This window comes from Pteropus medius, unplaced genomic scaffold (assembly GCF_902729225.1).
Source record: "Pteropus medius unplaced genomic scaffold, Ma_sr-lr_union100, whole genome shotgun sequence".
NCBI classification, from domain to species: Eukaryota; Metazoa; Chordata; class Mammalia; order Chiroptera; family Pteropodidae; genus Pteropus; species Pteropus medius.
Window position 1 is genome coordinate 1916443 of NW_024344377.1, and position 16802 is coordinate 1933244.

Genomic DNA, 16802 nt, shown 5'->3' on the forward strand with positions numbered 1-16802 from the left:
TTTCCCCTCGCAGGGGAGTTACAGGTGGGATGGGCAGTTCCTCGGCAGCCGTCCTCAGTGACGCCCATGTTCTTGCTCTGCTCCCCTCGCAGTTCCAAGGTGGTCGCTGCCCATTCAGGCCATCGGTAGTGGCTAGAATCAGGAAATAATGTCCTCTCCTGTGTCTCTTTCTTTTTTAAATTATTCTTAATTGTGGTAAAATGCACATAAAATTTGCCATCTTAACCATTTTATGTGTACCGTTCCTAGGTATTAATTCATTTCCAAAACTTTTCATCTTGCAAAACTGGACCTCTCCCCAGTACATGGTAGCTCCTCATACCCACCCTGGCAGCCGCCATTCTGCTTGCTGTCTCTGTGACGGTGACCTCGTCAGGTGGCTCATATAAGTGGAACCATACAGTATCTTTTTGTCACTGGCTTTTGTCACTTAGCGTCATGTCCGCAGGATCCATCCATGTTGTGGCAGATGTCAGAATTTCCCTTTTTAAAGGCTGAATGATATTCTCTGTATGTGCCCCAGTTGGTTTATGCATTCAGCCGTTAGTGGACACTTCGGTCGCTCCCACCTTTTGGCTGTTGTGAATAGTGCTGCTGTAATCACGGGTGTACAAATATCTGTTCAGGTCCCTGTTTTCAATTCTTTTGTCTGTATACTCGGAAGTACAATTGCTGTATCATGTGGTAATTTTATTTTTAATTGTTTGGGAACCGCTCTACTGTTTTCTGTAGGGGCTCTGTTTTACATTCCCACCAGCAGTACACATGGGTTCTCATTTCCCCACATCCTCGCCAACACTGTGTTTTCTGGTTTTGTTTATTTTGACAGTAGTTATTCTAATGTGTGTGAAGTGGTCTGTATCTCTTTTTAAGATCAAGGAAAAGCTTATCAAGAAGTCTCCTGTCCCCATCACTCGTTTCATTCATCAGAGTTGTGCCTCTTGTCTACGCCTGAGCCAGTCACTTGCAAGGGGGATGGAATTATCCCAGGACAGCTCCCATTTATGCTGGGAGCAGTGCTCCCTGCTGCCCATGATGCTGCAGAGGGTGGACACCTGACCAGGTGTTTTTTTTGTCATTCTGCCTAATAACCAGTATATTTTTTTTAACTGATCTGTTGGTTTATATTTATTTTATATCCATATTATGTAGCTTACAGGTGTTATGCAGTTTATATATTATTATTATATATACGTTAAAAAATTGACTTGGTAGTTTGTTTTCTAGACCTTTTTTTAATTAATTTTTTATGCTTTCAAAATGTTTAATATTTGCATGTAAATAGAATACTATTTCCTTTGAAAGTGAAAATGGCGTCTATAGAAATGGTGTTAGGTATAACTTAAAATTTCTTCATGAAATTTTGAGAGTGCTGCTGTAGTAAGGTCACTCCGTGATCTGGTGGAGGTGTTTTGACTGAATTCTTTATCCAAACCTGCAAGCAGGCCAAAGTCAACAGTGATTTCAAGCAGTTGGCTTTGCTATCGTGACGTGGCCAGACATCAGATAGTTGAAACAGCAGAAAGGGTTGGAAATGTCAGAAAAGAAACAAAAGGCTAATTCGTCTGTGATTAATCATTCTTAAACTCTGAGCCTCAGCGTGATTGTGGTCAAACCCTGGAATTCTGCAGGAGTTTGACTAAAAGAGGGTCGTTGGCATTACTGTTATAAAAGCACCTACAAAAAAATTTGGAGTTTACAGAGCTGCATCTGCAAAATCACGAGCTACCGAAATCCCCAAGCTTTCAAAGTTTTCAAAGTTTCCTGACCAGACAAATTGGCAATGTTGTTGTGCTAGTCTTGTAGCCCAGGGAGATGCATGTGGCGGCACGTGGTAGTGACTTCGCTGGTCTGAAAGAAATACAGATGATCTCATAAGTTACCCACAGCACAGCACACAGTGCAGTTTTAGTTCAGTATCTGTTTTTCTTGATGTTAAATGTTCGATGAATTAGACATAGCGAGTAGGAAAAATTAACCACAGAATAATTTTAGTAAGGGATTTTCGATGCCTCCTACTGGTAGTGGGAGGTAAAAGAATTCACATGCTCATCACAAATTCTTGTTTCTGAAATTGTCACATGTTAAATTTTGCCACATCGGAGTCAAAAGCAGTTCCTTAAGGGTTTTGTGTTCCAAGCTTCTCATTACAGACGAGAAAATTGAAGCTCAGTATGGTTAATTTGCCCAGAGTTTGCATTAACTCACATTTTAATTTTAGCAACATGAATGAGGGTTCGAAGAATTGAAATGCATATAAATGGCACTGTTTATCAGATTTATGATGAGGTGTATATAATTCTAATTTTGGAGAATCCTAAAATACCTGCATATTAATTAAAGGTAAATGTTAACTGGAGAGCAAAAGCGTGTTTAATTATGCGCCTTATTTTTCCCATCCTCCTCCTCATCTCTTTTCACAGTGAAATAGGGAGCTTGATATAGTACATGATTCCTAACCTTTGAAAACCACCAATCATCTTTGTGGCTTTTAGAAAAATATTAGCGTCCGAACTCTGCCCTGACCTACTGAAGGAGAGAGTTCGCTTCTCCAGCCTCGTTCTCTGACTGCCAGGCACTAGTTTATGTCCTCGTGATCTTCCCGCCCTCCGTGCTTTGTGCTGTCTCTCTCATCTGAACGGCCATTCCCCTGTCCCCCTGCCACGTGCCGGTCGTGGCTTCCTTTCCAGATCAAGCTCATGCACCATCCTTCAGTGAAGCCATCTCTGTATCTCCCACTGCAGCCCCCGCCCAGTGCGCTCCCTCTGTACGGCAGCTGGAGGCCGCCTCCGCTCCTGTGCACTCTTGTCGATTCCCAGTGCTTTATCTGCAGCTCGCCTTGCCCTCTAGTTGTAGGTGTGTAAAACATCACGCTAGGTGCCAGGGCAAGAAGAATGGTCAGACACGGTCCATGGTCCCTGCTTGTCGGTTCCTTGAGCAACCCACGTCTTACGTGTCCCTGTCCCCCATGCCCGACAAGTGAGTCTGTCGACGCGCAGAGCACGTGGAAGGCAGGCCCCTTGTGCACGAATAAGGCTGGGACGTGAGGGAGGCGGTGAGAGTCGTGCCGGGAGCTGGCCTTCCTCGCCCGTCATGCTGATTGAAACATTGGGCTTAGGAGAAATTTAAAAGTCCCTTCTCAGTTAGTACAGTTGATACTTTCCCTGAATTTTCTCTCCTACCTATATGTAGGGTTTTTTTGTGTGTGTGTGTAAGTAGACTTGTTATTGAAGTGTGGGTATATAGAGAAAAGTGCACTGTTCTTAAGTGTGCAGCTTGGAACATTTTCACAGAGGGATGAGACCTGTGCAGCAGGCGCCCAGTTGGAGAGACACGTGCAGCCCCCACGGGCCGTGATCCTCCCCTGTGGTCTCACCTCACTCCAGAGACAGCCGTCAGGACTGACCTGGCCTGTTTTTATTCTTACATAAATGGAGTTGTTGCGGATTTTATCTGTGATGACTTGTTGCACTGAACAGTGTGTTTGTGAGAGCCTTCCATGTTGTGTGTGTGACAGTAGTGCATTCGTTCTCATCGCTTACACGCCTGTTATGTGGGTGGCCTGTTTCTAGGTTTGGGCTAATGTCAGTGCAGCTGTGAACATTTTTTTACGTGTTTTTTGGTGAACATACTTGTACATTTCTGATGGGAGATACCTACGTGTGGAATTGCCAGATTGTAGGGTATGTGAATATTCAGGTGTACTTCACGCTCGCCATAATTTTTTAAGTGGTCGCACTAATTCATGCTCCCACTAGCCGCATAAGACAGTTCCAGTTGCTTCTCACTCTGATAGGTGTCTTGCGAGGGGGGGGGTGTGATTTTAATTTGCATTTTGCTGTTGACTGACAACTTTGAGTGCTTTGTCCTCTGTCTATTGACCGTTTGCGAAGTGTTCAAGTGTTTTGCCTATTTATCGGGTTGTCTGTGTCTGTAATTTGTAGAAATTCTTTATAGCTTCTGGGTAACTACCCTTCGTTGCATAAATATTTTACAGTTATATTCTTCCACTCGCTGCTTCTCTTTTCTTTCTCTTAATGGTATCTTTTGGTGAGCAGAAATTCCTAATTTTAATGTAGTCCGATTATCTTTAGTGCTTGTCTGTCTGGTTCAAGAAAATTTTGCCTACCCTATGGCCATGGAAATATCTTCTTATATTTCCTTCTGAGAATTTTATAGTTTTACCTTTTACACTTCGATAGTCTATCTGAAATAGATTTTTGTAGTGGTTAAGAATAAATTTTTTTTTCCCAGATGGATAATTCCTTTTAGTTTCTTAAAGGACACTGCCCTGCACATACCAGTCTAATAAATATTTCGATTAAATTATTTCTGTGTCATATTCGTATTATGGGAAAATGTCCCAGCTTTCCAGTTTTTAGACTTAGCGATTCCATTAGATGAGCAGATTATTCATTTAACCTGAGTTTTCTCCCTGTAGAATGATATTGGCCCGTCTGTTCTACAGGGAATGCCTGATTTATGTCCTGAAGGGTGTGCAAATAAGTCACTTGCGCTTACACATTTCTTAGAAATAACTTTTTAAAAAAAGCCGCAGAGAATCTCTTTAAACAGGATGATAAGTTTTGTGGACATTTAGCAAAGAGAATGATTAAAATACTGTGAAGAGCTCTTTATTAATCATTGTGACATCATTTAGTATTTGCCAGTCACATCCCATTTTGTCATTTACCTTAGGTTATTACTTATGGTACAAATGCCTGTTTCATTAGACAGGAGCTTAAATTTTTTTATGACGTAAGCCAGTTTGTTAAATCTTTTCCTCTATGGCTTCTGGCTGCTGTGTCGTGCTTCTAAAAGACCCCCGCTACCCACAGACTAAAACTAAGGGTAGCCTTCCTTTACTCCTTACGACCTTGTAGGATTCACCTTGCGTTTGCTCCCACTCCGAAACCTGGCTGACTCCTGCAGACAGTGTGTTCCCGTTGCAGCTTCCACGCTGCTGTCCACCAGTGGCTCCACGGCACTGCGAATACCCTGTTTCCCTTCTGTCTCTTCAGACTCTGCGCTTCTCGAGACAGAGAGTTTGGGCTCATTTATTACTTATGTTAACAGCAATTCCTGATTTATAGTAAATATTCAGTAAATCTTTGGAAGGATGGCGATGTGAGAAAAATGAGTAATCATTGGTTAGAGGGAAAGAGCATTATCTATGCCAAATAAAGTGGCATCACTTGGCATTTCCGCAGGATGGATCTTTTATAATTTTGGCAGTTGTCATCAGACGAACAGTGAAGATGCTCTTGCATTTGCATTTTTCTTCAAATCGTAAAAGCATGGCAAATAATTTGGAACGTTTGTGATTCTGAAGTGATAGTCCTGAATAATGTTCTGTGTAGTTTATATTCGAATTAAAAGTTTATTTTTAAATACATTGATTTAGAAATGTATCTAATTGAGTAAAGTTCATTTTATGTAAACCCCTGAAATAACAGGATAGAATACAAATACCTTTTCTAGGGAGCATGATTATAAATTTTGATAACTGCATATAATGTAAATGTGTAGTCTAAACACTATTTTCGACTGACATTAACTTATTTCATTATCTAACACGTTCGCCGAAGCGGGATATGAAGGGCTTCTCATCCGAGTTCCTGTTCCCTCTTGCCCGAAAACAGTGGTCCTCTATCGGGCAGTTTCACCCCCATTCCCACCCTCACCCCATATCTTGAGACCCTTTTGATTTTCACGACTGGGGCATTGGGAGGGTGGGAGGGTGTGTGTGCTACTGGCGTCGAGTAGGTAGAGACCAGAGATGCTGCTAAACATTCTGCGACACACTGGTCAGCCCCCAGGGACAAAGAATTTTCTGGCTCAAAACATCAGTAGTGCTGAGGTTTGAGAAACTCTTGTTTGAAGGATTCCCCACTTGCTACTGAAGTCCGTAGGGCTTTGCAGTTGCCAAGTTACCGTGGGGAATTTGACTACTGCTGTCAAAAAGAACTGTCAGAAAGATTAATTTTGGGTTTACCATAACAATGTTGAAATAAAGCATCCTGTATGACACACCAGAGAGCAGTTTCTAGCGTCTCATTCATGACCCTGTGCAGCCATAAACTCAGTGATGACCCCAGGACTGTCTTAAATTTTCTTTGAGAGGCTTACGTGTGGCCTCCATGTCAACTTAAAGGTAATTTAGTGTTTCTGTGCAGTGCGGTGTACCTGGCTGTCCTTGAGGCCTCTTGCAGGAGCCGCCACAGCAAATAAGGGTAAAGTTTCTAAAATGTGATGCTTTTTTTTCTAGTTCTGATGTGCATGGTAGGATCTGTCTTTAGTATTTAGAAATCATTCTGTTTTCCTTGCTTTGCAGAAATAAAAAGATACTTGGACAGCCATAGTAACCAAGAGCATTGAATTACTCTTACCCTAGCCGCTAAATTCAGTTCACCTTTTTTAGCATAGAGGACACAGTGCTGGCATCTACAGTTTAGGATGGGAGGTTAGACTCGTTTTCAGCTTTGCCGGGAGAGACGTTTGGCACAGCCTATGCTCACGTGCTTCGACCTAGCACGGCTGAAACTAAGCTGTTTGAAAGGAGCACACGTGCATATGTGGCTAACCGTTTTCCTCGCGCAGTAGTCCACCGTGGTGTCGATGTGAGAATGAAGCCAGTTCCCACCTTTCCTTCACCCCTCCAGGACGCTCCATCATAGCTCAGATCTTCTTTCCTTCTTATATCTATACTTGTTCTTTTGGTTCTTAGATCTCCATTCTATAAAAATACGGCAACTATAAGATTTTCATGCTTGACACTTTCAGAAGCCTCATTGTCTGAGTTTGTGGCAGCCGCTAAAGGGAAACCACCCTGAGTAGCATCATCATCTTGGATGTTCGGCGGTCAGTTGAAAATGACAACACCGAGAGGCAGAGGGAGCCTGGTGTCCACCGCTGGGGGAACCTCCCGGCCGTCACCTCACTCCCTTTCATCCTGTGTCCAGTCTCAACCACAGAATCGCCCAAGGGCGATTTTACGTGAGAATAGTTTGCTAGGGAATCTGCGGTGTCGCGCACAGTCCGGCACTCGGGCTCCAGGGGCTCCCTGCTCCTCCTGGATGTCCGTCTGCCCCTCGGGGTGTGCTCGCTCTTCTTTTCTACCAGGTCATTTCACTCTTACAAAGTAGGATTTCAAGCCAAGACTCCAGGAGTGTGTCTTACCCCACTTTACCATCCTTTTTTTAGCCACATACATGTAATACAGGTAACTTCAGTTTAGTTTGTGACCCGTGTGGAGGTTGCTCTTATCCCCCGTTCTTTTGTTACGTTTGTCCTGTACAGAGATGTCCTCGCACTCAGCTGTCTGCCATGCCGTAGCCCTTTCTAAGGAAATCACATTCTCTGCCACAGGAAGCACGGCCTGCGCTTTTAGGTCACCATACTTAGTGCCGTGTGACCCGCCATATGAATCACTGTTAACTGGGCTAGATATCGGGCCGTGACCCAAAGGAGGTCAGTCTAGGATAGATTACTGTCATATAAAGCTCGACATTAAAGCTTTGCTCACTGAATAGTGAGGGACCAAACCAATCAGATCTTCTCTTTTGAGGAAATTTGGATTGTAGTCTGTAGGGAGAGTCAGTAGTTATGGGGTTAGTCATAGAGAGAGCCACCCAGAAAAACAGTGACAACACGTCAGAGTTAGGTTAGGGCTTCATAAACGTAGGTCCGTAAAGTTTGAATTGCGGGCAGACTTCTCTGCACATGTACATTTGTCTTGAGGACAGAGTCTGTGGGTTTCTTTCATGTGGTTTTCAGAGGAGTCTGTGAATCAGAAGTGAGCGAGATGAGAGAGTGGTGAGGGGCGGGTGCAAAAGCGAGGCGGCGAATAGCAGATGAAAGGGAGGCCGGGGCCTCCCGCTGCCGAGGGGGCGAGAGGCCTCTCGTCAGCCTGCTTCCAGTTCTTGAGCGTCGACCTGTTATCCGCGAGGCCTTCCCCCGCCTGTGTTTCCTCCTCTGGATCGCCTGGAATTCTCTGGAGCCTGACCCTACAGGGCTGATTTTCCTGCTCTCATTTTCTAATGTGTCTCCCTAAAAATGTTTGTTCCCCTCCACCATGAGACACCAGCGGCTTACTGGGTCACCTGGGTGAACTTCTTCGTCCCTTCAGCCCAAGGGCCAAACTGCTGAACTTGTCTGCTGACAGCGTGGACACGTCCGGGTAGCAGCCAGGCCATTCCCCCAGTGCCCAGGCCGTGGTCGTCCTGTGCAGCCTGTCCATGTCAGTGATGTGCTCGCCTACCCGAGGCCAGGGCGGGGAGTGAGGGGGGAAGGACGGTGACGTCGTCTGTGCGAGCAGGATGTGACAAAGCCCATGTCACGAGTGGTTGTCAGTCTTCCCGTCAGGGAACCCTCTCATCCTCTGCGATCTGCTGTCCTTGCGATTGTGACGGGGTTTGGAAGAGTGGCCGATGGGCCACGTTTGCGTCTGGGCTCGATGTAGTCTTTAGTGAGATAAATGCACATTAAAACATTGACTTAAAAATCAGTGGGGCCAAGGGTAGAGAATGTTACCGAAGTTTTAAAAATACTGGAGCAGATTACTAAGGTTGATAATTTTCTTCCCCGGGAATTTTGAAAAATAAAACCATGACAGACAGATCTTCGTTGGTGTGAAAGAGATGGGACCTGTGTGCCTTAGCGACGGAGAGGGGGCCACCTCAGCCCTCTCGGCCTAGAACTGGGAAAGCTGGGACCAAGGCGGTGGTGTTGAGTTTGTTGTTTTTCCTAGGACGTGTAATAGTTGCTTTGTAACTTGGAACTGTCCAAATTTAACGTAATTTGAACAGTAATTTTTTCAGAGTTTGCTGCTTCTCTTTGCATACTTGAGCTTCAAACTTGTTTTTCAAACCAAACTAGAGTGAAGGATTGGAGAGAAGGGAAAGGCATTGTCATAGAAAATCAAACAGTAGAAAAATGGATGTGTAATTTTTTTCTAACTCCGCAATAAAGCTTTTATTCTTTTCATTAATAATTTTCTTAGAGGACAGAACAGTAAGTTGAAACAACGAAAGTCAGAAATGTGTAACTCACTTAAACTAACTAGCTGGATTTCTTTTGATTTCAATGTTGGAAAAGTTTTAAACTGCTGACAGCTCCTTGTACCAGGAATCATAAATAGAGGAGACTGAGGAAAATAAAGCCTTCGTTTTTTAGATCTCTTTCTTCCTTTGTTATTATTTATTGATTTTCTTTTACTTTTTAATTTTCTTCCTGTCAGTTTGGGCGAACTGAGGTAAAATTACAAAGGACCCCCTAGGGGTGCTTATATGCTTCCTATGTCACAGAGTCACACAGCCCGTAGTGACATATTTCAGTTAAGAATTTGGAATAACGCTCATAGAAGAGAGATTTCTGCCCTTTCTGTAGTCAGGCCCCATATTCTTGAACAATCCCATGTGGCTGCACCGCTCCTGGCTCACAGGGAAAACATCATGAGAAGGATGAGACGTTTTTCATATTTTTCGAGACAGAATCCTAGAAAGAAGAATCTAGAGAGATGCTAAGTAGTTTTAATGCTTTAACTCAGATTAAACCTCATAAACTGATTCCCGTCGACTTCGTTAAATTCTTCGTCGGCTGGTCGGCGGGGCGAGTCTCCGATGAGAGTCGGGCGGGCACTTTAGCGCGTTTTCTGAGTGGGGAGTAAAGAGTCGGCTCTGCTTTGGCTCCCTTGCCATTCCCACACTCGGCCCTCGTTAGAATGCTGAGTGAGACACCCAAATCAGAGGGCTCAGTTCCATATTGCTGTATTATAATTCACAGTCAAATTGTACACTGTTTTACTTAACCGTTTATTTGGAAGTATTTCCAAGCTTTCAGAAAAGTTTCAGGAATAAAAATGATACAAAGAATACTGTTACAGCATGCCCTTCACTCAGATTCACCTGCTGGGAAAGTTTTACCCCATCTGCTGTCTCTTGTTCGTCCTCCACCCCCCCACCCCGCCCCAACCCCAGCCATATACACAGATTATGTGAATGTGTGTGTTTATACACAGACACATACAGGCATATTATTTTTTTTAAATCATTTGAAAGTAAGTTTATTGTGTGATTCTTTCCTCTGAAATACTTTGCTTACCATGTGCCAGGTGTGGTTTGTATGTAAGTGTTTGATAATTGTTAGCTCGGTGATTCTCATTACAATGCTAGACGTCGGTTTTATTTTCACCACTTTATAGATGCAGGCCTGGAACACAGAAGGGTTAATGCTGGAGGGTTCGTGTCCAGTGGACTGAAGCCCTTGGCCTGCAGCTCTGGCTGCTTGCGGGGGGAGACTTCCACTCCAGGGGCCTTCCTATGGGTCCACAGGCACCCTGAGCTCTCCCAGGTCTTGAGAGTCCATACCTCATCTCTCCTAAGACATGCATCTTCTTGTTTTCCCGTTTAAAGCCCCGAACATGTATCTTACATTGGATGCTGATGAAGTTGTTACATATTTGTGTGCAGAGTCGGTTGCTATTTTTGGTGGCATGCTTTAGCAACTGAAGCCTTTTGATGCTGTACCAGTGGTGGCCACTGTGTGTGTGTGTGTGTGTGTGTGTCTGTGTGTGTACGTGTACGCGCACGCGCACGCGCGTGCATGTGAGTGTTTCATTTCTCACTTGAAAGGGAAAATGATATTCTGGATTACGAGTGCCAAGGGGCGAAGGGGCTGCTGCATTTTATTTAATGTTGTGGACTTGCTTGAAGACCAGACATGCCGAATTTTCACAAGTAAAGTAAACATTTCTGACAAGACATCTAGCATCTCCTTCACTGTCTGAATTTGTGTTACTTCCGGGGTTGTGAGAACCGGTCCAGCCGGTTGACTGGCAGGCGCAGGCATAGCCCCGCCTTCCTTGGAAGGATTGTTTCCTCCTTCCTTTCGCCCTCCCTCCACTCCTTTTTCGTTTGTTATTTTTTTTAATTTTAAAAATAATGCCTCTTGTAGAAAGTGAATAAATAAAAGTATTAAGAAACTGTACAGTTCTCTTGCTGAGGGCTGATCACTGTTAGTATTTACTGTATTTCTTTAGGCTTCTGTAAATAACACATGCGTCTCTTTTCCTCGCATTTGTCATCAGATGATAGATGCGATTTTCTTTTCTACCTTTTTCCACTTGTTTCATGAGTGTTTTCCTGTTTTTCTTAAATCTTTGGTGTGCCCCTGATTTTAAGCGACTGTAAATGTTGTAATTTAATAATGTACCCTAATTTATCAAGCTGTTACTGTACATTTAAGTTCTTTCCACTTTTTGTTAGAAATAGCGCATGGCAAACTTTTTTTGTATGTTTCTTTTTGAGGTATCACATTGTTAGTTCTTTTGCACAGCCACACTAAATGTAAGGAATCCATCTTTATTGTGTGTCTATTCACTTGGGAGATTTTCTTTCGAAGACAGTAGAGGAATATGATATAGAAGAAACTACTTAAAATTAGACTGGTACAAATGCACAGGAGACTATAGTGAAGGCTCCTTTCCTCTTCGGAAAAATCAATGAGTTGATTTTCTATGTTAATTTTTCTGTTTCTCTTAAAATTTTACACTAAAAATTTACTTGATTACCTTTAGTTCTTTTTATAAACGGATAAAATGTAAGTTTATCCTCCTGTTCCTACAGTTTTTTGGGTTTAGTTACGTACTGACACATTTCATGCTGCCTTTTAGGACTCTGTAGTGATGATCTCTCGTGGCTGTTTTAACTTCAGTCGAAGTACTAAAAGGTTACTTTTGTTCTTCCAGTACTTCCCAGCTTTAGTTTGCAAGTTCTCAAGAGGGTTATAAGGAAAATTGAATAACTCAGCGACATTGGGCCCTTTTGTAATAAAGGAAATAAAAACTCTCCATTTAAATTTATTTCTCTTAAGAGGACAGTTTGGCAGGAGAAATGAGCACTTCAAACAATATGAAAACATAATTGTCTTTTGCCATTTTTGTTCCTTTTTTCCTTCAACTTTATTTCTTCTTAGGCCATCTACAGTGCAGCAGTGGCTTTGTCCTGGCTTTATTCCACTTTTTTCTTTCAATCTCTAAGTAGCATCACCTAGACTTCCTCTGGATGAACCTTTTCACTGTCGCCCCAGCCCCTGGCACATAACCCTGGAACTGCGTGTGGTGCAGTAGCTCAGCGTCGTGACCTGGTTTAGTCGCTGGTGCTCTGGCTTGCTGCTCCCTCCCCAGGGACTAGAATCTGTTCTTTTTGTGTTCAGTTTATCTGTTAATGCCTGCCATGCCCTCTATAAAACTTACCTAGTGATGCCTGCCACAGTCTGAATGCTTATGGCTGGTAGACTACACTTTAATGTACATGCGTGTCTGTTTTCATCATTTTTTATGCGAATTTCACTTGTTATGATATAATTTAAATGTCAAGTGAACTGATGATTTTTAAAAAGTAGTTATTTGCATTAAACTTAATTTGAATGCTTTAGATAGACTCAAAGGTGAGTCATAAAATTACCAAATTAGTTGAGTGAGATATCCAAGAATTTGGGGTAAAAAAATAAAATCCATAAAAATCTGGATAGATTCTACACTTTTCTCAGTATCTAAGTTTTCCCTTCACGTTTAAGAACTAGTAACTGAAAGTCACAGTGATGTAGCCTCAAAGAAAAGCCTTGGTACTAAGTCAAAGAAGGCTAATTGACAGTTATACATTTTAATCTAAAGCGTTTTAGGTATAAATGTTTGTGATTTTTCCCACACATGCACTGTTATCAACTTTTTCAGTTAATTCGCCACTAGTCTTGTTCACTTTGGACAAGGTGGCTTTTGCTGTCAATTGTTGTATAATATTTACAGTTGAAGATACTCAAGCGAATTGTAATTAAATAGTTCGAGCAAGTGAAGACTGCCACGTGACTCGCAAGCCTCCAGCCTTGGCACGCTAGTAGGGGTGGAGAGCCGCTGACCATGTCTCTGTCTCCTGCGCTCACTCCCGTGGTTAAGGGTTAAATCAGAGCTGTATTAACCTGTCCGCTCTTCCAGTCTTCCTGGGTCCTGGCCTCTCGCCGTGAACCCAGCATGTGCTGGCATGTCGGTTCCTTGAGTTGGACCCTCTGTTACTGGCCACTTGCTGGGCTGATTTTGGTTTTCTGGAACCGTCTCTAAATGACTTGCTCAGGTTGATCTCTGTGGTTTCCATGTTTGTCCATTCATATTCTGGACTCCTTGTCATAAATCAAACCCTGGTCTGACAATGGCTTTAAAAAAAATGGGATACATTATGGGACTGTTATCCCTTTCATATCATATATCCATGGATTTGCAATAATTGGAAGGTTTTTAAAAAATCTTAAGGCGTACTATAAATACAGAAAAGGGTACAGAAGGGTAGAGCCTCATGAATGTCACAAGATAAACATACTCACGGGTCCTCATTGTCCATTGGAAATTGAAATTTCTTTTCCTGACAGTCCTTCTGTAAAGGGCCAGATAGTAAATATTTTAGATTTCCAGGCCGTATGGTCTGCTATCGTAGCAGAAGCGGCCATAGAAAATGTATGTCAACAAATGGGCATGGCTGCATTCCAGTAAATGTTTACTTGTGGACATTGAAATCTGAATGCCATATAGTTTTTTCATGTCACAAAGGATTCTTCTTCTTTTGATTTATTTTCAGCCGTTAAAAAATGTAAAAACCAATCTTAGGTCATGGGCCATACGTAAACGAGCAGCAGTCCAAACTGTGCTCCTGGCCGTTTGGGGACCCTGCTGTGCAGTATGACGTCGACCTGCTTTACTCTCCTGCTCATCTGGCCTGTACACGTCTGAGTTAACGATATTACCGTCTTCATCTGGCACATAGTAGCCATTCTCCATAATCACAAAGCCCAAATGTCAGGACAGTTGGCTATGTGAAGTTCAGTGGTAAAATTGTGCTGCTGTCACTAGAATACATATTACCAACTTAGGATACTGACTTTAAAATGGATTCTTACTTACATAAATTTAAACTTACGCTATATGAGGTAGTGAACCATGAGTTATTCCATAGTGGTTTACAGACTAAACTTAATGGTGATTGTTTGATTACTTTTGTTTACTTTTCCTTTTTTATTTAACTTTCCAGATACTTAACAGTTTAAGAATTATTATAAGTTTAAAGGATTATATCATATAGTTTATCAGCCATGAAATAACTCTCTTGTGTTTTATAGTATTGTTAAAAAAAAACATTTATTGTCACCTACATGGTATCTTGGAAAAAGCAAATATTTAATTCATCTAGTGTTTACTAGGCCTACTCCGAGTGAGGTACTTTGAGGATGCGCAGTTACTAAGTCACTCTACTGGTGCTGACGAATCAGTCATAGGCCCTGTCTGCAGGGAGCTCTGGGACAGGATCAACATTCGCAAAACTCTTGTAAGAGCAAATGTGGTAACTTCTAGAAAAAGAACAGAATACTGTGGGAGCACACATGCACGGTAGAGAGAAATATGTATTTATTGAATCTGATCCCCTCCCCCGCAAATTTGAAAATTTCAAACCTACAGAAAAGTTAAAAGAATAGTACAGTGACCGCCGATATACGTTCACCTGGAGTCACCAATTACCAACATCTTGCCACATTTGTTTTATCTCTTGGTATGTACACCTCGACAGCTTTATGTATGCGCGTGTGCTTGCTTTTTTCTGCTACATCATTTGAAGATAAGTTTCAGAGATCATGACGTTTCACACTAAGTACTGCAGCATGGATCTCCTAGAAACGAGGGTGCCCTCATACTTTATGATAGCGTCATCACTCTTAAAGACTGGAGTATTCTTGCACGAATACACTCAACTATACAGTCAGAATTCAACTTTTCCAGTCGTCCCAATAATTCATTTGGTCTCCGGTCTGGGACCTTATCAGAGATTATGTAGTTCATTTAGGTCGGCGCGTTTCGAAATATTTCATCTAGACCCTAACTTTGCTGTTTGATTTCACAGCGTTGCCATTTCCAAAGCGTTCAGTGTCTCAGTCTGAATTCGTCTGATTATTTCTTCACAATTTTATTCAGATAAAACTTTCGGGTCAGAATAATACCCAAGTGATATCGTATCTGGAGTCCCTTAATGCCAGTTTGTCTCATTCGAGGCGATGCCAAGTCGGCTCACTCGGTCTAGATTTCTCCACCATTCGAGCTGCTTTTTCCCCTTTGTACTTAGAGATCTCTCTGGTCGTACTTTGAGACGCACCTATCCTGACCCCGACTTTTTACCCAGGGGTAGAATCTTTTTCTTTTTCACAAATTTCTTTTGAACATGCATGAGGATTTTAAAAACGTGTCATAATTTCAATTGTTTGCAAGCATTTAAAATTTAAATATTTATGCACTCCCTTAATGAAATGTTATTGAACATTAGATTATAAATGTATTTCCTTATAGAATTTCAAGATTAATTACCCCTTCATCAGGAGAAATCAGTTAAGATTGTGCTTCCATAGACAGAAGCATTGAGTTCAAATCTTGGTTTCATGGCTTTTTTAATGTACATGGACTTTCTAAGCCTCAATGTCTTTATTGGTAAAATGAGGATAATAATGACTGCTCCTTACAGGAGGATCGTGAAGGTGAGTGAGGTAACACGTGTAAAGCAGTGTAGTGCCCAGCTCACAGTAACAACTCAATAAATGTTAGCTTAATGTTATTATTTTTACTAATACTAAAATATTTAATTTTATGTAGATACAATCTTTACTAAAAATTAGTGGCTTCAAATTAATGAAAGAAAAAATTAAACAATTTATTTCTTTTATTCAGGTCTGATTTGAAAAAATAATTAACTTCCCTTTTTTGCTCCCAGTACATTCGATTTATTCTTGTTTTGGGATGCTTTTTACATGCCTGCAGTTAAGGCTAGGGATTTCGCTAACATTGCTTCAGAAAGCGCACATTTAACTGCGTCTCGTAAGTGCTTCATGCTGCTGGTGTAGGACGGAGCCTCGACGCTCAGACTGCACTGTTCCCCAAGACCGAAGTTAGATGACCGGTGAACACTTAATTTATTTAGTGATAGAGTTTCAATTCCATTACTCAGAAACACAGTGAAGTTTGCAAACAGTTAAAACTCCTTTGATAGCTATGTGAAGATAAAATGAAGTTAGCAAGCAAGGAAGCTATCATTAATACTAGAATTATGTCAGATGGTCTCAGGAGCCAACTTAAATGGACTCTCACTGGCCAAAATATGAACAGTTTGAGCATCATGAAGGATAATGCAGTGGGTTGAAACCTGTGAGCTCATAATGATAAAGAAGAGTGTTCCTAGAGTTTGTGCTGTGTACCACACTGTATTGTTTAGATGCTGTATCAGAAGCTTATAGATGACCTGTGTATCGATAGCTTCCAAACACACTCAATACTCACATTTTTACGTTCACAACCATACAATACAAATGCCATAATTTCAGGCTCTGCATAACAGAAACTTGTCAAGATTATAGTTTCCCACATCTGGAAGTTATAGATTTCAGCTTCAATTTTATTTATACTATTTCCAGAGAGTTCTGACATGACAAACTGACAAGATAATTATGCTATTTTGATTTCTCCAAACCGTTATTGGATGGAAAGGTGATGATTAGCTTAAAATTTTAGGATAATGTTTTTTTGTGTGTAAAGTCAAAGATAGATACCATGTAGAAGGACTTTATTTTAATGGTTTAGCCACTGATAACTTTACATTTATGTTCATGCAAATGGAAAATTATGGCCTTTTAAACCATACATGAAAATATTAAAAACGCTTACATCATAAAATTTTTTTGTGTTTGGCGCATGTGTGGTTTTGTAATGAGCTAAAAAACGG

The 16802-nt window shown here is 41.7% G+C and overlaps 1 protein-coding gene and 1 long non-coding RNA gene across 8 annotated transcripts in view; both read left to right on the forward strand.

The window, feature by feature from the left end:
• Window positions 1-16802, forward strand: part of ATE1 (arginyltransferase 1) — a 201465-nt gene that overhangs the window by 68957 nt on the left and 115706 nt on the right. The gene's annotated exons all lie outside the window — the stretch shown is intronic.
• Window positions 1239-7821, forward strand: LOC120608859 (uncharacterized). Its single transcript, XR_005654542.1, has 3 exons — window positions 1239-5237; window positions 6155-6162; window positions 7810-7821. It is a non-coding gene; the product is annotated as an uncharacterized LOC120608859 (long non-coding RNA).